This window comes from Bombina bombina, chromosome 1 (assembly GCF_027579735.1).
Source record: "Bombina bombina isolate aBomBom1 chromosome 1, aBomBom1.pri, whole genome shotgun sequence".
Taxonomy (NCBI): domain Eukaryota; kingdom Metazoa; phylum Chordata; class Amphibia; order Anura; family Bombinatoridae; genus Bombina; species Bombina bombina.
Window position 1 is genome coordinate 1,557,616,407 of NC_069499.1, and position 23,081 is coordinate 1,557,639,487.

The 23,081-nt window shown below is 40.4% G+C and overlaps 1 protein-coding gene across 2 annotated transcripts in view; it reads right to left on the reverse strand.

The window, feature by feature from the left end:
- RHBDF2 (rhomboid 5 homolog 2) overlaps window positions 1-22,825 on the reverse strand; it is a 146,268-nt gene extending 123,443 nt beyond the window's left edge. For both annotated transcript variants that reach the window (XR_008401932.1, XM_053709431.1), the window contains exon 1: window positions 22,693-22,825. The gene's annotated coding sequence lies outside the window, so the exon portion shown is untranslated. The remainder of the gene's footprint in view (window positions 1-22,692) is intronic.
- Between the last annotated feature and the right edge of the window lie 256 nt (window positions 22,826-23,081).

Below are 23,081 nucleotides of genomic sequence, written 5' to 3' on the forward strand. Positions count from 1 at the left end.
TGGCGCAAAAACAACACTGCATATAACCAAAAGAACATCATACCCACAGTGAAGCATGGTGGTGTCAGCATCATGCTTTGGGCTGTTTTTCTTCAGCTGGCTGGGGCCTTAGTCAAGGTAGAGGGAATAATGAACAGTTCCAAATACCAGACAATATTGGCACAAAACCTTCAGGCTTCTGCTAGAAAGCTGAACATGAAGAGGAACTTCATCTTTCAGCATGACAACGCCCCAAAGCATACATCCAAATCAACAAAGGGATGGCCCAGTCAGAGCCCAGACCTGAATCCAATTCAAAATCTGTGGGGTGATCTGAAGAGGGCTGTGCACAGGAGATGCCCTCGCAATCTGACAGATTTGGAGTGTTTTTGAAAAGAAGAGTGGGCAAATCTTGCCATGTCAAGATGTGCCATGCTGAAAAACTCATACCCAAAAAGACTGAGTGCTGTAATAAAATCAAAAGGTGCTTCAATAAAGTATCAGTTTAAGGGTGTGCACACTTATGCAACCATATTACTTTAGTTTTTTATTTCCCTTTACCTAAAAGATTTCATTTTGTTTTTCAATTGAGTTTTACAGTTTATTGGTCACATTAAAGGTGGAAAAAGTTCTGAAATGATTTATCTTTGTCTCATTTTTTTTACATTACAGAAACCTGACATTTTAAAAGGGGTGTGTAGACTTTTTATATCCACTATTGTGTGTGTGTATATATATATATATATATATATATATATATATATATATATATATATATATATATATATATATATATACACACACACACACTTATATAATCATTTGTTTCAGTTATTTTTTTAAGGAATACTGTAGCTACAGGTGAATTTTTTTACCTGTAGATTTAAACATTTACATTAGTTTTAATGAAAATGAATGCAAACGTTTAAAGGGTCATGAAACACGATTTTGTTTCTTTTATGATTCAGATAAAAGATACAATTTTAAAAAAATGTTTCCAATTGACTTCTATTATCAAATTGTCTTTGTTCTGTTGTTATTCTTTGTTGAAGAGATATCTGGATAGGTAGCATGCACATGCCTGTGGCACTACATGGCAGGAAATAGTGCTCTTCCTAATGTATAAAATTTAAATTTATAAAAGAAGTCAATTGGAAAGTTGTTTTAAAATTGTATGTTCTATCCGAATCATCAAGAAAAATTTGTGGTTTTATTTTCCCTTAACTAAAATGTACTATTTGGTTCATTTTAAACTAAACAAATACTGAATAGTGCAGCCAACGCGTTTTCAGGGAAACTAAATTCCCCAAATATTCGGTACAATTTAGTCTAAAAACAAACATTTTCTTGGCTGCACAAGTCTAGTGTGTACACACGTACTGACACAGATACTGATAGTGTACGCACGTACTCACACAGATACTGATAATGAGGATGCGGCGCTGTATAATGGTGCAAGTATCTAAACGGATAATGATGAGTGTTTATAAACTGATGATAAAGGGAAATGAAACCCAAACTGTTTCTTTCATGATTCAGATACAGAATACAATTTAAAAAAAGTTTCCAATTTACTTCTATTATCAAATTTGGTTTTTTTTTCTCATGTTATTTTTTTGCTGAAGAGATACCTAGATAGGTTGCGTGGACATCTGCAGCATTACATAACAGGAAATAGCGCTGCCATCTACTGCTCTTACTGATGTATGACATTGCTGCAAAACTGCTTCCATATAATGTTGCAGACACGTGCACTCTCCTGCTTTTCAACATAAGATAACAAGAAAATGAAAAAAATTTGATAATAGAAGTAAATTAGAAAGCTGTTGAATCATGAAAGAAAAATGTTGTGTTTTATGCCCCTTTAAATACATTGTACTGTATAATGATGAGTGTCTATACACTGATAACACAAATACCACACTGTATTATTAGTATTTATACACTGTTCTGCGGATAAATATGATGTTCTGTATAATGATGAGTGTCTATACACTGATAACACAAATACCACACTGTATTATTAGTATTTATACACTGTTCTGTATAATAATGAGTGTCTATACACTGATAACACAAATACCACACTGTATTATTAGTATTTATACACTGTTCTGTATAATGATGAGTGTCTATACACTGATAACACAAATACCACACTGTATTATTAGTATTTATACACTGTACTGTATAATGATGAGTGTCTATACACTGATAACACTAATACCACACTGTTTTATTAGTATTTATACACTGTTCTGTATAATGATGAGTGTCTATACACTGATAACACAAATACCACACTGTATTATTAGTATTTATACACTGTTCTGTATAATGATGAGTGTCTATACACTGATAACACTAATACCACACTGTATTATTAGTATTTATACACTGTACTGTATAATGATGAGTGTCTATACACTGATAACACAAATACCACACTGTATTATTAGTATTTATACACTGTTCTGTATAATGATGAGTGTCTATACACTGATAACACTAATACCACACTGTATTATTAGTATTTATACACTGTACTGTATAATGATGAGTGTCTATACACTGATAACACTAATACCACACTGTATTATTAGTATTTATACACTGTACTGTATAATGATGAGTGTCTATACACTGATAAAAAATACCACACTGTATTATTAGTATTTATACACTGTTCTGTATAATGATGAGTGTCTATACACTGATAACACAAATACCACACTGTATTATTAGTATTTATACACTGTACTGTATAATGATGAGTGTCTATACACTGATAACACAAATACCACACTGTATTATTAGTATTTATACACTGTACTGTATAATGATGAGTGTCTATACACTGATAACACAAATACCACACTGTATTATTAGTATTTATACACTGTTCTGCGGATAAATATGATGTTCTGTATAATGATGAGTGTCTATACACTGATAACACAAATACCACACTGTATTATTAGTATTTATACACTGTTCTGCGGATAAATATGATGTTCTGTATAATGATGAGTGTCTATACACTGATAACACAAATACCACACTGTATTAGTATTTATACACTGTACTGTATAATGATGAGTGTCTATACACTGATAACACAAATACCACACTGTATTATTAGTATTTATACACTGTACTGTATAATGATGAGTGTCTATACACTGATAACACAAATACCACACTGTATTATTAGTATTTATACACTGTACTGTATAATGATGAGTGTCTATACACTGATAACACAAATACCACACTGTATTATTAGTATTTATACACTGTTCTGTATAATGATGAGTGTCTATACACTGATAACACAAATACCACACTGTATTATTAGTATTTATACACTGTTCTGTATAATGATGAGTGTCTATACAGGGAGTGCAGAATTATTAGGCAAGTTGTATTTTTGAGGATTAATTTTATTATTGAACAACAACCATGTTCTCAATGAACCCAAAAAACTCATTAATATCAAAGCTGAATAGTTTTGGAAGTAGTTTTTAGTTTGTTTTTAGTTATAGCTATTTTAGGGGGATATCTGTGTGTGCAGGTGACTATTACTGTGCATAATTATTAGGCAACTTAACAAAAAACAAATATATACCCATTTCAATTATTTATTTTTACCAGTGAAACCAATATAACATCTCAACATTCACAAATATACATTTCTGACATTCAAAAACAAAACAAAAACAAATCAGTGACCAATATAGCCACCTTTCTTTGCAAGGACACTCAAAAGCCTGCCATCCATGGATTCTGTCAGTGTTTTGATCTGTTAACCATTAACATTGCGTGCAGCAGCAACCACAGCCTCCCAGACACTGTTCAGAGAGGTGTACTGTTTTCCCTCCTTGTAAATCTCACATTTGATGATGGACCACAGGTTCTCAATGGGGTTCTTGCCAGCCACGCTGTGGAGTACTTGGACGCGTGTGATGGAGCATTGTCCTGCATGAAAATCATGTTTTTCTTGAAGGATGCAGACTTCTTCCTGTACCACTGCTTGAAGAAGGTGTCTTCCAGAAACTGGCAGTAGGACTGGGAGTTGAGCTTGACTCCATCCTCAACCCGAAAAGGCCCCACAAGCTCATCTTTGATGATACCAGCCCAAACCAGTACTCCACCTCCACCTTGCTGGCGTCTGAGTCGGACTGGAGCTCTCTGCCCTTTACCAATCCAGCCACGGGCCCATCCATCTGGCCCATCAAGACTCACTCTCATTTCATCAGTCCATAAAACCTTAGAAAAATCAGTCTTGAGATATTTCTTGGCCCAGTCTTGACGTTTCAGCTTGTGTGTCTTGTTCAGTGGTGGTCGTCTTTCAGCCTTTCTTACCTTGGCCATGTCTCTGAGTATTGCACACCTTGTGCTTTTGGGCACTCCAGTGATGTTGCAGCTCTGAAATATGGCCAAACTGGTGGCAAGTGGCATCTTGGCAGCTGCACGCTTGACTTTTCTCAGTTCATGGGCAGTTATTTTGCGCCTAGGTTTTTCCACACGCTTCTTGTGACCCTGTTGACTATTTTGAATGAAACGCTTGATTGTTCGATGATCACGCTTCAGAAGCTTTGCAATTTTAAGAGTGCTGCATCCTTCTGCAAGATATCTCACTATTTTTGACTTTTCTGAGCCTGTCAAGTCCTTCTTTTGACCCATTTTGCCAAAGGAAAGGAAGTTGCCTAATAATTATGCACACCTGATATAGGGTGTTGATGTCATTAGACCACACCCCTTCTCATTACAGAGATGCACATCACCTAATATGCTTAATTGGTAGTAGGCTTTTGAGCCTATACAGCTTGGAGTAAGACAACATGCATAAAGAGGATGATGTGGTCAAAATACTCATTTGCCTAATAATTCTGCACTCCCTGTACACTGATAACACAAATACCACACTGTATTATTAGTATTTATACACTGTTCTGTATAATGATGAGTGTCTATACACTGTACTGTATAATGATGAGTGTCTATACACTGTACTGTATAATGATGAGTGTCTATACACTGATAACACAAATACCACACTGTATTATTAGTATTTATACACTGTTCTGCTGATAAATATGATGTTCTGTATAATAGTGAGTATCTATGCACGGATAATGATCAGTATAAAATTATGTGGCACATCTATACAATGAACACGCTGCCCTATATTATCAGGAGTATGTGAACACTTAATAAATATGCAACACTGTAAAATGATACAGAGAATCTCTATACAATTATGAAAATGTTGCATAGAGTTTCATACAGAACAGGGATAGACAGTATTTGTGGCCCTAGGGGAATAAAAAACCCAAAAAGAACTGAGAATATGTCAGAGGTTTTTTGGCCCCAGGCAAAGGTGGAACTAAAATGTATGTTTTGGGGGCTCCAGGTGGGTGGGCAAACAAGGTGACCACAAATCAAAAGTGCCCTCTAGATGGGAGAACAGTAGATAGAGTTACCGTATCTGCCTATATCACACACACACAATATGTACAATAGATATATACACTGAGATAAAACAATAAGCAAACCTGCACAATCTTAAACATGATAACATTAACCCTAAGGGGCACTGAGTATTTTTACTGATATTGTGAACAGGAATTTGGGATGTGGTGTTGTGGAAACAGGAAGCAACAGGCCTAGGTAGGGGGTAAAAAGAAATTACAAATATAAAACATCAGAATAGCAGGGGTTAAACATATTAAGAGATTAGGATATATATTTAGCACACCCTGTAATTAGACTGTAAGCTCTCTTTGGTAAACAAATCAAGATACAGAAAACTTACCTACATATATCAGATGTGATAAATCCCCTAAATAAAGTGCCCTGGCTACAACCACATGGTTTGGAATCAAAGAGCCATTGCACCAATTGGGGTAGGGAACTTAGACTGTCCAAGTCTGTGTGTGTGTGTGTCACCAAAGACCACAGCGAGTGGTGAGTGTGTGTATGTGTGTCACCAAAGACCACAGCCAGTGATGTGTGTCACCAAAGACCACAGCCAGTGATGTGTGTCACCAAAGACCACAGCGAGTGGCGAATGTGTGTGTGTGTGTGTCACCAAAGACCACAGCGAGTGGCGAGTGTGTGTGTCACCAAAGACCATAGCGAGTGGTGAGTGTGTGTGATATAATATCACAGCGAGTGGTGAGTGTGTGTGTCACCAAAGACCACAGCGAGTGGTGAGTGTGTGTGTCACCAAAGACCACAGCGAGTGGTGAGTGTGTGTGTCATATAATATCACAGCTAGTGGTGTGTGTGTGTGTGTGTGTGTGTCATATAATATCACAGCTAGTGGTGTGTGTGTGTGTGTCATATAATATCACAGCTAGTGGTGTGTGTGTGTGTGTCATATAATATCACAGCTAGTGGTGTGTGTGTGTGTGTTATAATATCACAGCTAGAGGTGTGTGTTATAATATCACAGCTAGAGGTGTGTGTTATAATATCACAGCTAGAGGTGTGTGTGTGTGTCATATAATATCACAGCTAGTGGTGTGTGTGTGTTATAATATCACAGCTAGTGGTGTGTGTGTGTGTGTGTGTGTGTGTTATAATATCACAGCTAGTGGTGTGTGTGTTATAATAATCACAGCTAGTGGTGTGTGTGTGTGTGTTATAATATCACAGCTAGAGGTGTGTGTGTGTGTGTGTTATAATATCACAGCTAGAGGTGTGTGTTATGATATCACAGCTAGTGGTGTGTGTGTGTGATACAATATCACAGCTAGAGGTGTGTGTGTGTGTGATATAATATCACAGCTAGAGGTGTGTGTCATAATATCACAGCTAGAGGTGTGTGTGTGTGTGTGTGTGTGATATAATATCACAGCTAGAGGTGTGTGATATAATATCACAGCTAGTGGTGTGTGTGTGTGATATAATATCACAGCTAGTGGTGTGTGAGTGATATAATATCACAGCTAGTGGTGTGTGAGTGATATAATATCACAGCTAGTGGTGTGTGTGTGTGATATAATATCACAGCTAGTGGTGTGTGTGTGTGAGTGATATAATATCACAGCTAGTGGTGTGTGTGATATAATATCACAGCTAGTGGTGTGTGTGATATAATATCACAGCTAGTGGTGTGTGTGATATAATATCACAGCTAGTGGTGTGTGTGATATAATATCACAGCTAGTGGTGTGTGTGATATAATATCACAGCTAGTGGTGTGTGTGTGTGTGTATGTGTGTGTGTGTGTGATATAATATCACAGCTAGTGGTGTGAGTGATATAATATCACAGCTAGTGGTGTGTGTGTGTGAGTGATATAATATCACAGCTAGTGGTGTGAGTGATATAATATCACAGCTAGTGGTGTGTGTGTGTGTGTGATAGAACATCACAGCTAGTGGTGTGTGTGTGTGTGTGTGATAGAACATCAAAGCTAGTGGTGTGTGTGTGTGTGTGTGATAGAACATCACAGCTAGTGGTGTGTGTGTGTGTGATAGAACATCAAAGCTAGTGGTGTGTGTGTGTGTGTGATAGAACATCACAGCTAGTGGTGTGTGTGATAGAACATCACAGCTAGTGGTGTGTGTGTGTGTGTGTGTGATAGAACATCATAGCTAGTGGTGTGTGTGTGTGTGTGATATAATATCACAGCTAGTGGTGTGTGTGTGTGTGTGTGTGATAGAACATCATAGCTAGTGGTGTGTGTGTGTGTGTGATATAATATCACAGCTAGTGGTGTGTGTGTGTGTGTGTGTGTGTGTGTGATAGAACATCAAAGCTAGTGGTGTGTGTGTGTGTGATAGAACATCACAGCTAGTGGTGTGTGTGTGATAGAACATCAAAGCTAGTGGTGTGTGTGTGTGTGTGATAGAACATCACAGCTAGTGGTGTGTGTGATAGAACATCACAGCTAGTGGTGTGTGTGTGTGTGTGTGTGATAGAACATCATAGCTAGTGGTGTGTGTGTGTGTGTGATATAATATCACAGCTAGTGGTGTGTGTGTGTGTGTGTGTGAGATAGAACATCACAGCTAGTGGTGTGTGTGTGTGTGTGTGTGAGATAGAACATCACAGCTAGTGGTGTGTGTGTGTGTGTGATATAATATCACAGCTAGTAGTGTGTGTGTGTGATATAATATCACAGCTAGTGGTGTGTGTTTGAGATATAATATCACAGCTAGTGGTGTGTGTGTGTGAGTGATATATCACAGCTAGTGGTGTGTGTGTGTGATATAATATCACAGCTAGTGGTGTGTGTGTGTGATATAATATCACAGCTAGTGGTGTGTGTGTGTGATATAATATCACAGCTAGTGGTGTGTGTGTGTGTGTGATAGAACATCACAGCTAGTGGTGTGTGTGTGATAGAACATCAAAGCTAGTGGTGTGTGTGTGTGTGTGATAGAACATCACAGCTAGTGGTGTGTGTGATAGAACATCACAGCTAGTGGTGTGTGTGTGTGTGTGTGTGTGATAGAACATCATAGCTAGTGGTGTGTGTGTATGTGTGTGTGTGATATAATATCACAGCTAGTGGTGTGTGTGTGTGTGTGTGTGAGATAGAACATCACAGCTAGTAGTGTGTGTGTGTGTGTGATATAATATCACAGCTAGTGGTGTGTGTTTGAGATATAATATCACAGCTAGTGGTGTGTGTGTGTGAGTGATATATCACAGCTAGTGGTGTGTGTGTGTGAGTGATATATCACAGCTAGTGGTGTGTGTGTGTGATATAATATCACAGCTAGTGGTGTGTGTGTGTGATATAATATCACAGCTAGTGGTGTGTGTGTGTGATATAATATCACAGCTAGTGGTGTGTGTGTGTGATATAATATCACAGCTAGTGGTGTGTGTGTGAGATATAATATCACAGCTAGTGGTGTGTGTGTGAGATATAATATCACAGCTAGTGGTGTGTGTGTGAGATATAATATCACAGCTAGTGGTGTGTGTTTGAGATATAATATCACAGCTAGTGGTGTGTGTGTGATATAATATCGCAGCTAGTGGTGTGTGTGTGTGTGATATAATATCACAGCTAGTAGTGTGTGTGTGTGTGATAGAACATCACAGCTAGTGGTGTGTGTGTGTGAGTGATATAATATCACAGCTAGTGGTGTGTGTGTGTGATATAATATCACAGCTAGAGGTGTGTGTGTGTGATATAATATCACAGCTAGAGGTGTGTGTCATAATATCACAGCTAGAGGTGTGTGTGTGTGTGTGTGATATAATATCACAGCTAGAGGTGTGTGTGTGTGATATAATATCACAGCTAGAGGTGTGTGTCATAATATCACAGCTAGAGGTGTGTGTGTGTGTGATATAATATCACAGCTAGAGGTGTGTGATATAATATCAAAGCTAGTGGTGTGTGTGTGTGATAGAACATCACAGCTAGTGGTGTGTGTTTGAGATATAATATCACAGCTAGTGGTGTGTGTGTGTGTGATATAATATCACAGCTAGAGGTGTGTGTGTGTGATACAATATCACAGCTAGAGGTGTGTGTGTGTGATATAATATCACAGCTAGAGGTGTGTGTGTGTGATATAATATCACAGCTAGAGGTGTGTGTCATAATATCACAGCTAGAGGTGTGTGTGTGTGTGTGATATAATATCACAGCTAGAGGTGTGTGATATAATATCACAGCTAGTGGTGTGTGTGTGTGTGAGATAGAACATCACAGCTAGTGGTGTGTGTGTGTGTGTGTGTGAGATAGAACATCACAGCTAGTGGTGTGTGTTTGAGATATAATATCACAGCTAGTGGTGTGTGTGTGTGATATAATATCACAGCTAGTGGTGTGTGTGTGTGATATAATATCACAGCTAGTGGTGTGTGTGTGTGATATAATATCACAGCTAGTGGTGTGTGTGTGTGATACAATATCACAGCTAGAGGTGTGTGTGTGTGATATAATATCACAGCTAGAGGTGTGTGTGTGTGTGTGATATAATATCACAGCTAGAGGTGTGTGTGTGTGTGTCATAATATCACAGCTAGAGGTGTGTGTGTCATAATATCACAGCTAGAGGTGTGTGTGTGTGTCATAATATCACAGCTAGAGGTGTGTGTGTGTGTCATAATATCACAGCTAGAGGTGTGTGTGTGTGTGTGTGTGTGATATAATATCACAGCTAGTGGTGTGTGTGTGTGTGTGTGTGTGTGTGTGTGTGTGATATAATATCACAGCTAGTGGTGTGTGAGTGATATAATATCACAGCTAGTGGTGTGTGTGTGTGTGTGTGTGTGATATAATATCACAGCTAGTGGTGTGTGTGTGTGTGATATAATATCACAGCTAGTGGTGTGTGTGTGTGAGTGATATAATATCACAGCTAGTGGTGTGTGTGATATAATATCACAGCTAGTGGTGTGTGTGATATAATATCACAGCTAGTGGTGTGTGTGTGTATGTGTGTGTGTGTGATATAATATCACAGCTAGTGGTGTGTGTGTGTGTGAGTGATATAATATCACAGCTAGTGGTGTGAGTGATATAATATCACAGCTAGTGGTGTGTGTGTGTGTGTGTGATAGAACATCACAGCTAGTGGTGTGTGTGTGTGTGTGATAGAACATCAAAGCTAGTGGTGTGTGTGTGTGATAGAACATCACAGCTAGTGGTGTGTGTGTGTGAGTGATATAATATCACAGCTAGTGGTGTGTGTGTGTGATATAATATCACAGCTAGAGGTGTGTGTGTGTGATATAATATCACAGCTAGAGGTGTGTGTCATAATATCACAGCTAGAGGTGTGTGTGTGAGTGATAGAACATCACAGCTAGTGGTGTGTGTGTGTGATAGAACATCACAGCTAGTGGTGTGTGTGTGTGTGTGATAGAACATCAAAGCTAGTGGTGTGTGTGTGTGTGATAGAACATCAAAGCTAGTGGTGTGTGTGTGTGTGTGATAGAACATCAAAGCTAGTGGTGTGTGTGTGTGATAGAACATCACAGCTAGTGGTGTGTGTGTGTGTGATAGAACATCACAGCTAGTGGTGTGTGTGTGTGTGTGTGTGTGAGATAGAACATCATAGCTAGTGGTGTGTGTGTGTGTGTGTGTGTGTGTGTGTGTGTGATATAATATCACAGCTAGTAGTGTGTGTGTGTGTGTGATATAATATCACAGCTAGTGGTGTGTGTGTGAGTGATATAATATCACAGCTAGTGGTGTGTGTGTGTGTGTGTGTGATATAATATCACAGCTAGTGGTGTGTGTGTGAGATATAATATCACAGCTAGTGGTGTGTGTGTGAGATATAATATCACAGCTAGTGGTGTGTGTTTGAGATATAATATCACAGCTAGTGGTGTGTGTGTGTGTGTGTGAGATATAATATCACAGCTAGTGGTGTGTGTTTGAGATATAATATCACAGCTAGTGGTGTGTGTGTGTGTGTGTGTGATAGAACATCAAAGCTAGTGGTGTGTGTGTGTGTGATAGAACATCACAGCTAGTGGTGTGTGTGTGTGTGTGATAGAACATCACAGCTAGTGGTGTGTGTGTGTGTGTGATAGAACATCACAGCTAGTGGTGTGTGTGTGTGTGTGTGTGTGTGATTGAACATCACAGCTAGTGGTGTGTGTTTGAGATATAATATCACAGCTAGTGGTGTGTGTGTGTATGTGATATAATATCACAGCTAGTGGTGTGTGTGTGTATGTGATATAATATCACAGCTAGTGGTGTGTGTTTGAGATATAATATCACAGCTAGTGGTGTGTGTGTGTGTGTGATATAATATCACAGCTAGTGGTGTGTGTGTGTATGTGATATAATATCACAGCTAGTGGTGTGTGTGTGTATGTGATATAATATCACAGCTAGTGGTGTGTGTGTGTGATATAATATCACAGCTAGTAGTGTGTGTGTGTGTGTGTGTGTGATATAATATCACAGCTAGTGGTGTGTGTGTGTGTGTGATATAATATCACAGCTAGGAGTGTGTGTGTGTGTGATATAATATCACAGCTAGTAGTGTGTGTGTGTGATATAATATCACAGCTAGTGGTGTGTGTTTGAGATATAATATCACAGCTAGTGGTGTGTGTGTGTATGTGATATAATATCACAGCTAGTGGTGTGTGTGTGTATGTGATATAATATCACAGCTAGTGGTGTGTGTGTGTGATATAATATCACAGCTAGTGGTGTGTGTGTGTGTGTGATATAATATCACAGCTAGTAGTGTGTGTGTGTGTGTGTGTGTGATATAATATCACAGCTAGTGGTGTGTGTGTGTATGTGATATAATATCACAGCTAGTGGTGTGTGTGATATAATATCACAGCTAGTGGTGTGTGTGATATAATATCACAGCTAGTGGTGTGTGTGTGTATGTGTGTGTGTGTGATATAATATCACAGCTAGTGGTGTGTGTGTGTGTGAGTGATATAATATCACAGCTAGTGGTGTGAGTGATATAATATCACAGCTAGTGGTGTGTGTGTGTGTGATAGAACATCACAGCTAGTGGTGTGTGTGTGTGTGTGATAGAACATCAAAGCTAGTGGTGTGTGTGTGTGATAGAACATCACAGCTAGTGGTGTGTGTGTGTGAGTGATATAATATCACAGCTAGTGGTGTGTGTGTGTGATATAATATCACAGCTAGAGGTGTGTGTGTGTGTGATATAATATCACAGCTAGAGGTGTGTGTCATAATATCACAGCTAGAGGTGTGTGTGTGAGTGATAGAACATCACAGCTAGTGGTGTGTGTGTGTGATAGAACATCACAGCTAGTGGTGTGTGTGTGTGTGTGATAGAACATCAAAGCTAGTGGTGTGTGTGTGTGTGATAGAACATCAAAGCTAGTGGTGTGTGTGTGTGTGATAGAACATCAAAGCTAGTGGTGTGTGTGTGTGATAGAACATCACAGCTAGTGGTGTGTGTGTGTGTGATAGAACATCACAGCTAGTGGTGTGTGTGTGTGTGATAGAACATCACAGCTAGTGGTGTGTGTGTGTGTGTGTGAGATAGAACATCATAGCTAGTGGTGTGTGTGTGTGTGTGTGTGATATAATATCACAGCTAGTAGTGTGTGTGTGTGTGTGATATAATATCACAGCTAGTGGTGTGTGTTTGAGATATAATATCACAGCTAGTGGTGTGTGTGTGAGTGATATAATATCACAGCTAGTGGTGTGTGTGTGTGTGTGTGATATAATATCACAGCTAGTGGTGTGTGTGTGAGATATAATATCACAGCTAGTGGTGTGTGTTTGAGATATAATATCACAGCTAGTGGTGTGTGTGTGTGTGTGTGTGATATAATATCGCAGCTAGTGGTGTGTGTGTGATATAATATCACAGCTAGTAGTGTGTGTGTGTGTGTGATAGAACATCAAAGCTAGTGGTGTGTGTGTGTGTGATAGAACATCACAGCTAGTGGTGTGTGTGTGTGTGTGATAGAACATCACAGCTAGTGGTGTGTGTGTGTGTGATAGAACATCACAGCTAGTGGTGTGTGTGTGTGTGATTGAACATCACAGCTAGTGGTGTGTGTTTGAGATATAATATCACAGCTAGTGGTGTGTGTGTGTATGTGATATAATATCACAGCTAGTGGTGTGTGTGTGTATGTGATATAATATCACAGCTAGTGGTGTGTGTGAGATATAATATCACAGCTAGTGGTGTGTGTGTGTGATATAATATCACAGCTAGTGGTGTGTGTGTGTATGTGATATAATATCACAGCTAGTGGTGTGTGTGTGTATGTGATATAATATCACAGCTAGTGGTGTGTGTGTGTATGTGATATAATATCACAGCTAGTGGTGTGTGTGTGTGATATAATATCACAGCTAGTGGTGTGTGTGTGTGTGTGATATAATATCACAGCTAGTAGTGTGTGTGTGTGTGTGTGTGATATAATATCACAGCTAGTGGTGTGTGTGTGTATGTGATATAATATCACAGCTAGTGGTGTGTGTGTGTGATAGAACATCACAGATAGTGGTGTGTGTGTGTGATAGAACATCACAGATAGTGGTGTGTGTGTGTGATAGAACATCACAGATAGTGGTGTGTGTGTGTGAGTGATATAATATCACAGCTAGTGGTGTGTGTGTGAGATAGAACATCACAGATAGTGGTGTGTGTGTGTGTGATAGAACATCACAGATAGTGGTGTGTGTGTGTGATATAATATCACAGATAGTGGTGTGTGTGTGTGAGTGATATAATATCACAGCTAGTGGTGTGTGTGTGAGATATAATATCACAGCTAGTGGTGTGTGTGTGAGATATAATATCACAGCTAGTGGTGTGTGTTTGAGATATAATATCACAGCTAGTGGTGTGTGTGTGTGTATGTGATATAATATCACAGCTAGTGGTGTGTGTGTGTGTGTGATATAATATCGCAGCTAGTGGTGTGTGTGTGTGTGATATAATATCACAGCTAGTAGTGTGTGTGTGTGATAGAACATCACAGCTAGTGGCGTGTGTGTGTGTGTGTGATAGAACATCAAAGCTAGTGGTGTGTGTGTGTGATAGAACATCAAAGCTAGTGGTGTGTGTGTGTGATAGAACATCAAAGCTAGTGGTGTGTGTGTGTGATAGAACATCACAGCTAGTGGTGTGTGTGTGTGATAGAACATCACAGCTAGTGGTGTGTGTGTGTGTGATAGAACATCACAGCTAGTGGTGTGTGTGTGTGTGATAGAACATCACAGCTAGTGGTGTGTGTGATAGAACATCACAGCTAGTGGTGTGTGTGTGTGTGATAGAACATCACAGCTAGTGGTGTGTGTGTGTGTGATAGAACATCACAGCTAGTGGTGTGTGTGTGTGTGATAGAACATCACAGCTAGTGGTGTGTGTGTGTGTGATAGAACATCACAGCTAGTGGTGTGTGTGTGTGTGATAGAACATCACAGCTAGTGGTGTGTGTGTGTGTGATAGAACATCACAGCTAGTGGTGTGTGTGTGTGTGATAGAACATCACAGCTAGTGGTGTGTGTGTGTGTGTGTGTGTGTGTGTGTGATAGAACATCACAGCTAGTGGTGTGTGTGTGTGTGTGTGATAGAACATCACAGCTAGTGGTGTGTGTGTGTGTGTGTGATAGAACATCACAGCTAGTGGTGTGTGTGTGTGTGTGTGATAGAACATCACAGCTAGTGGTGTGTGTGTGTGAGATAGAACATCACAGCTAGTGGTGTGTGTGTGTGAGATAGAACATCACAGCTAGTGGTGCGTGTGTGTGTGTGATAGAACATCACAGCTAGTGGTGTGTGTGTGATAGAACATCACAGCTAGTGGTGTGTGTGTGATAGAACATCACAGCTAGTGGTGTGTGTGTGTGTGTGTGTGATAGAACATCACAGCTAGTGGTGTGTGTGTGTGTGATAGAACATCACAGCTAGTGGTGTGTGTGTGTGTGTGATAGAACATCACAGCTAGTGGTGTGTGTGTGTGTGAGATAGAACATCACAGCTAGTGGTGCGTGTGTGTGATAGAACATCACAGCTACTGGTGTGTGTGTGTGTGATAGAACATCACAGCTAGTGGTGTGTGTGTGTGTGAGATAGAACATCACAGCTAGTGGTGCGTGTGTGTGTGTGATAGAACATCACAGCTAGTGGTGTGTGTGTGATAGAACATCACAGCTAGTGGTGTGTGTGTGTGTGTGTGATAGAACATCACAGCTAGTGGTGTGTGTGTGTGAGATAGAACATCACAGCTAGTGGTGTGTGTGTGTGAGATAGAACATCACAGCTAGTGGTGCGTGTGTGTGAGATAGAACATCACAGCTAGTGGTGCGTGTGTGTGAGATAGAACATCACAGCTAGTGGTGCGTGTGTGTGTGTGATAGAACATCACAGCTAGTGGTGTGTGTGTGATAGAACATCACAGCTAGTGGTGTGTGTGTGATAGAACATCACAGCTAGTGGTGTGTGTGTGTGTGTGTGATAGAACATCACAGCTAGTGGTGTGTGTGTGTGTGATAGAACATCACAGCTAGTGGTGTGTGTGTGTGTGTGATAGAACATCACAGCTAGTGGTGTGTGTGTGTGTGAGATAGAACATCACAGCTAGTGGTGCGTGTGTGTGTGTGTGTGTGTGATAGAACATCACAGCTAGTGGTGTGTGTGTGTGATAGAACATCACAGCTAGTGGTGTGTGTGTGTGATAGAACATCACAGCTAGTGGTGTGTGTGTGTGTGATAGAATATCACAGCTAGTGGTGTGTGTGTGTGTGTGTGTGTGTGTGATATAATATCACAGCTAGTGGTGTGTGTGTGTGATATAATATCACAGCTAGTGGTGTGTGTGTGATATAATATCACAGCTAGTGGTGTGTGTGTGATATAATATCACAGCTAGTGGTGTGTGTGTGATATAATATCACAGCTAGTGGTGTGTGTGTGATATAATATCACAGCTAGTGGTGTGTGTGTGATATAATATCACAGCTAGTGGTGTGTGTGTGATATAATATCACAGCTAGTGGTGTGTGTGATATAATATCACAGCTAGTGGTGTGTGTGTGATATAATATCACAGCTAGTGGTGTGTGTGTGTGTGTGATATAATATCACAGCTAGTGGTGTGTGTGTGTGATATAATATCACAGCTAGCGGTGTGTGTGTGTGTGATATAATATCACAGCTAGCGGTGTGTGTGTGTGTGTGTGTGTGATATAATATCACAGCTAGTGGTGTGTGTGAGTGATATAATATCACAGCTAGTGGTGTGTGTGAGTGATATAATATCACAGCTAGTGGTGTGTGTGTGTGAGATAGAACATCACAGCTAGTGGTGTGTGTGTGAGATAGAACATCACAGCTAGTGGTGTGTGTGTGTGTGTGTGTATGAGATAGAACATCACAGCTAGTGGTGCGTGTGTGTGTGTGTGATATAATATCACAGCTAGTGGTGTGTGTGTGTGTGATAGAACATCACAGCTAGTGGTGTGTGTGATAGAACATCACAGCTAGTGGTGTGTGTGTGTGTGTGTGAGATAGAACATCACAGCTAGTGGTGTGTGTGTGTGTGTGTGTGTGTGATAGAACATCACAGCTAGTGGTGTGTGTGTGTGTGTGTGTGATAGAACATCACAGCTAGTGGTGTGTGTGTGATATAATATCACAGCTAGTGGTGTGTGTGTGTGTGTGTGTGTGTGTGATATAATATCACAGCTAGTGGTGTGTGTGTGTGTGATATAATATCACAGCTAGTGGTGTGTGTGTGTGTGTGATATAATATCACAGCTAGTGGTGTGTGTGTGTGTGTGATAATATCACAGCTAGTGGTGTGTGTGTGTGATATAATATCACAGCTAGTGCTGTGTGTGTGTGATATAATATCACAGCTAGTGCTGTGTGTGTGTGTGATATAATATCACAGCTAGTGCTGTGTGTGTGTGTGTGTGATATAATATCACAGCTAGCGGTGTGTGTGTGTGTGATAGAACATCACAGCTAGTGGTGTGTGTGTGTGTGTGTGTGTGTGTGATAATATCACAGCTAGTGGTGTGTGTGTGTGATATAATATCACAGCTAGTGCTGTGTGTGTGTGATATAATATCACAGCTAGTGGTGTGTGTGTGTGTGTGATATAATATCACAGCTAGCGGTGTGTGTGTGTGTGATAGAACATCACAGCTAGTGGTGTGTGTGTGTGTGTGTGTGTGTGTGTGAGATAGAACATCACAGCTAGTGGTGTGTGTGTGTGTGTGTGTGATAGAACCTCACAGCTAGTGGTGTGTGTGTGTGTGTGTGTGAGATAGAACATCACAGCTAGTGGTGTGTGTGTGATATAATATCACAGCTAGTGGTGTGTGTGTGATATAATATCACAGCTAGTGGTGTGTGTGTGATATAATATCACAGCTAGTGGTGTGTGTGTGTGTGATATAATATCACAGCTAGTGGTGTGTGTGTGTGTGTGATATAATATCACAGCTAGTGGTGTGTGTGTGATATAATATCACAGCTAGTGGTGTGTGTGTGTGTGTGATATAATATCACAGCTAGTGGTGTGTGTGTGTGTGTGATATAATATCACAGCTAGTGGTGTGTGTGTGTGATATAATATCACAGCTAGTGCTGTGTGTGTGTGATATAATATCACAGCTAGTGCTGTGTGTGTGTGTGTGTGTGTGATATAATATCACAGCTAGTGGTGTGTGTGTGTGTGTGATATAATATCACAGCTAGTGGTGTGTGTGTGTGTGATATAATATCACAGCTAGCGGTGTGTGTGTGATATAATATCACAGCTAGTGGTGTGTGTGTGTGATATAATATCACAGCTAGAGGTGTGTGTGTGTGATATAATATCACAGCTAGAGGTGTGTGTGTGATATAATATCACAGCTAGTGGTGTGTGTGTGTGTGTGATATAATATCACAGCCAGTTGTGTGTGTGTGTGATATAATATCACAGCTAGTGGTGTGTGTGTGTGATATAATATCACAGCTAGTGGTGTGTGTGTGTGATATAATATCACAGCTAGTGCTGTGTGTGTGTGTGTGTGTGATATAATATCACAGCTAGTGGTGTGTGTGTGTGTGTGATATAATATCACAGCTAGTGGTGTGTGTGTGTGTGTGATATAATATCACAGCTAGTGGTGTGTGTGTGTGTGTGTGATATAATATCACAGCTAGTGGTGTGTGTGTGTGTGATATAATATCACAGCTAGCGGTGTGTGTGTGTGTGTGTGTGTGTGATATAATATCACAGCTAGTGGTGTGTGTGTGTGTGATATATCACAGCTAGAGGTGTGTGTGTGTGTGTGTGATATAATATCACAGCTAGTGGTGTGTGTGTGTGATATAATATCACAGCTAGAGGTGTGTGTGTGATATAATATCACAGCCAGTTGTGTGTGTGTGTGATATAATATCACAGCCAGTGGTGTGTGTGTGTGATATAATATCACAGCTAGTGGTGTGTGTGTGTGATATAATATCACAGCTAGTGGTGTGTGTGTGTGTGATATAATATCACAGCTAGTGGTGTGTGTGTGTGTGATATAATATCACAGCCAGTGGTGTGTGTGTGTGTGATATAATATCACAGCCAGTGGTGTGTGTGTGTGTGATATAATATCACAGCCAGTGGTGTGTGTGTGTGATATAATATCACAGCTAGTGGTGTGTGTGTGTGTGTGTGATATAATATCACAGCTAGTGGTGTGTGTGTGTGTGTGTGTGTGTGTGTGTGTGTGATATAATATCACAGCCAGTGGTGTGTGTGTGTGTGTGATATAATATCACAGCTAGTGGTGTGTGTGTGTGTGTGATATAATATCACAGCTAGTGGTGTGTGTGTGTGTGTGTGATATAATATCACAGCCAGTGGTGTGTGTGATGTAATATCACAGCCAGTGGTGTGTGTGTGTGATGTAATATCACAGCCAGTGGTGTGTGTGTGTGTGTGATGTAATATCACAGCCAGTGGTGTGTGTGTGTGATATAATATCACAGCCAGTGGTGTGTGTGTGTGATATAATATCACAGCCAGTGGTGTGTGTGTGTGATATAATATCACAGCCAGTGGTGTGTGTGTGTGATATAATATCACAGCTAGTGATGTGTGTGTGTGTGATATAATATCACAGGTAGTGGGGTGTGTGTGTGTGTGAGATATAATATCACAGCTAGTGGTGTGTGTGTGTGTGTGTTATAATATCACAGCTAGTGGTGTGTGTGTGTGTGTGATATAATATCACAGCTAGTGGTGTGTGTGTGTGATATAATATCACAGCTAGTGGTGTGTGTGTGTGTGTGATAGAACATCACAGCTAGTGGTGTGTGTGTGTGTGTGATAGAACATCACAGCTAGTGGTGTGTGTGTGTGTGTGTGTGATATAATATCACAGCCAGTGGTGTGTGTGTGTGATATAATATCACAGCTAGTGGTGTGTGTGTGTGTGTGTGAGATAGAACATCACAGCTAGTGGTGTGTGTGTGAGATAGAACATCACAGCTAGTGGTGTGTGTGTGTGTGTGTGTGAGATAGAACATCACAGCTAGTGGTGTGTGTGTGAGATAGAACATCACAGCTAGTGGTGTGTGTGTGTGTGTGATAGAACATCACAGCTAGTGGTGTGTGTGTGTGATATAATATCACAGCTAGTGGTGTGTGTGTGTGTGTGTGTGATATAATATCACAGCTAGTGGTGTGTGTGTGTGTGTGTGTGTGTGTGTGTGATATAATATAACAGCTAGTGGTGTGTGTGTTTGTGATATAATATCACAGCTAGTGGTGTGTGTGTGTGATATAATATCACAGCTAGTGGTGTGTGTGTGTTTGTGATATAATATCACAGCTAGTGGTGTGTGTGTGTGTGTGATATAATATCACAGCTAGTGGTGTGTGTGTGTGTGTGATATAATATCACAGCTAGTGGTGTGTGTGTGTGTGATATCACAGCTAGTGGTGTGTGTGTGATATAATATCACAGCTAGTGGTGTGTGTGTGTGTGTGTGTGTGATATAATATAACAGCTAGTGGTGTGTGTGTGTGTGTGTGTGTGATATAATATCACAGCTAGTGGTGTGTGTGTGTTTGTGATATAATATCACAGCTAGTGGTGTGTGTGTGTGTGATATAATATCACAGCCAGTGGTGTGTGTGTGTGATATAATATCACAGCTAGTGGTGTGTGTGTGTGTGATATAATATCACAGCTAGTGGTGTGTGTGTGTGATATAATATCACAGCTAGTGGTGTGTGTGATTTATAATATCACAGCTAGTGGTGTGTGTGTGTGATATAATATAACAGCTAGTGGTGTGTGTGTGTGTGTGATATAATATCACAGCTAGTGGTGTGTGTGTGATATCACAGCTAGTGGTGTGTGTGTGATATAATATCACAGCTAGTGGTGTGTGTGTGTGTGATATAATATCACAGCTAGTGGTGTGTGTGTGATATCACAGCTAGTGGTGTGTGTGTGATATAATATCACAGCTAGTGGTGTGTGTGTGTGTGATATAATATCACAGCCAGTGGTGTGTGTGATGTAATATCACAGCCAGTGGTGTGTGTGTGTGATGTAATATCACAGCCAGTGGTGTGTGTGTGTGTGTGTGATGTAATATCACAGCCAGTGGTGTGTGTGTGTGATATAATATCACAGCCAGTGGTGTGTGTGTGTGATATAATATCACAGCCAGTGGTGTGTGTGTGTGATATAATATCACAGCCAGTGGTGTGTGTGTGTGATATAATATCACAGCTAGTGATGTGTGTGTGTGTGATATAATATCACAGGTAGTGGGGTGTGTGTGTGTGTGTGAGATATAATATCACAGCTAGTGGTGTGTGTGTGTGTGTTATAATATCACAGCTAGTGGTGTGTGTGTGTGTGTGATATAATATCACAGCTAGTGGTGTGTGTGTGTGATATAATATCACAGCTAGTGGTGTGTGTGTGTGTGTGATAGAACATCACAGCTAGTGGTGTGTGTGTGTGTGTGATAGAACATCACAGCTAGTGGTGTGTGTGTGTGTGTGTGTGATATAATATCACAGCCAGTGGTGTGTGTGTGTGATATAATATCACAGCTAGTGGTGTGTGTGTGTGTGTGTGTGAGATAGAACATCACAGCTAGTGGTGTGTGTGTGAGATAGAACATCACAGCTAGTGGTGTGTGTGTGTGTGTGTGAGATAGAACATCACAGCTAGTGGTGTGTGTGTGAGATAGAACATCACAGCTAGTGGTGTGTGTGTGTGTGTGATAGAACATCACAGCTAGTGGTGTGTGTGTGTGATATAATATCACAGCTAGTGGTGTGTGTGTGTGTGTGTGTGTGATATAATATCACAGCTAGTGGTGTGTGTGTGTGTGTGTGTGTGTGTGTGTGATATAATATAACAGCTAGTGGTGTGTGTGTTTGTGATATAATATCACAGCTAGTGGTGTGTGTGTGTGATATAATATCACAGCTAGTGGTGTGTGTGTGTTTGTGATATAATATCACAGCTAGTGGTGTGTGTGTGTTTGTGATATAATATCACAGCTAGTGGTGTGTGTGTGTGTGTGATATAATATCACAGCTAGTGGTGTGTGTGTGTGTGTGATATAATATCACAGCTAGTGGTGTGTGTGTGTGTGATATCACAGCTAGTGGTGTGTGTGTGATATAATATCACAGCTAGTGGTGTGTGTGTGTGTGTGTGTGATATAATATAACAGCTAGTGGTGTGTGTGTGTGTGTGTGTGATATAATATCACAGCTAGTGGTGTGTGTGTGTTTGTGATATAATATCACAGCTAGTGGTGTGTGTGTGTGTGATATAATATCACAGCCAGTGGTGTGTGTGTGTGATATAATATCACAGCTAGTGGTGTGTGTGTGTGTGATATAATATCACAGCTAGTGGTGTGTGTGTGTGATATAATATCACAGCTAGTGGTGTGTGTGATTTATAATATCACAGCTAGTGGTGTGTGTGTGTGATATAATATAACAGCTAGTGGTGTGTGTGTGTGTGTGATATAATATCACAGCTAGTGGTGTGTGTGTGATATCACAGCTAGTGGTGTGTGTGTGACAAGATTACAGTTAGTGACCATAAGAACACAAGTAATGGTGTTGAGTTCCCTCCCTATAAGCACTTGTTTATGTGATTATTGGTGACCTAAGAGCATGTTTGCTGTGTAACTTTACCAAGTGCTGCCAGTGAGCACAGGATTCACACACAGTGCTACTAACATCATACACAGAAGTACAGCCACTCACCTCACACCTTTCCTCCAGGTGTTGAATTCCTTCTCTCCTCCCCCGCTCACTCTCCCCCCATTCCTCCCTCTCTCACTTTCTTCTTTCTCTCTTCTGAAACAAACACACTTTCTGGGAGTGACTGGTGGACGAGATGGAGGCGTGGTCACTGTGTTGTGGGCGTGGTCTGATCAGGTGGGCGGGTACCTCAGCGATATGACTGAGACACGTGGGTGTAGCGTGTGAGTCACAGTCGGGACTCGGGGAAAGATGATAACAGGGATCGGAGTAAGCGCGTTTTATGCAGGAGGGGGATTTCCGGGCTTGCGGTTAACACAGGGAATATCAAGAAAAAGAGGATTGTGCGGCGAACGGGTGACGTGTAGAAGAAGGTCACTGGAGTGGGATAG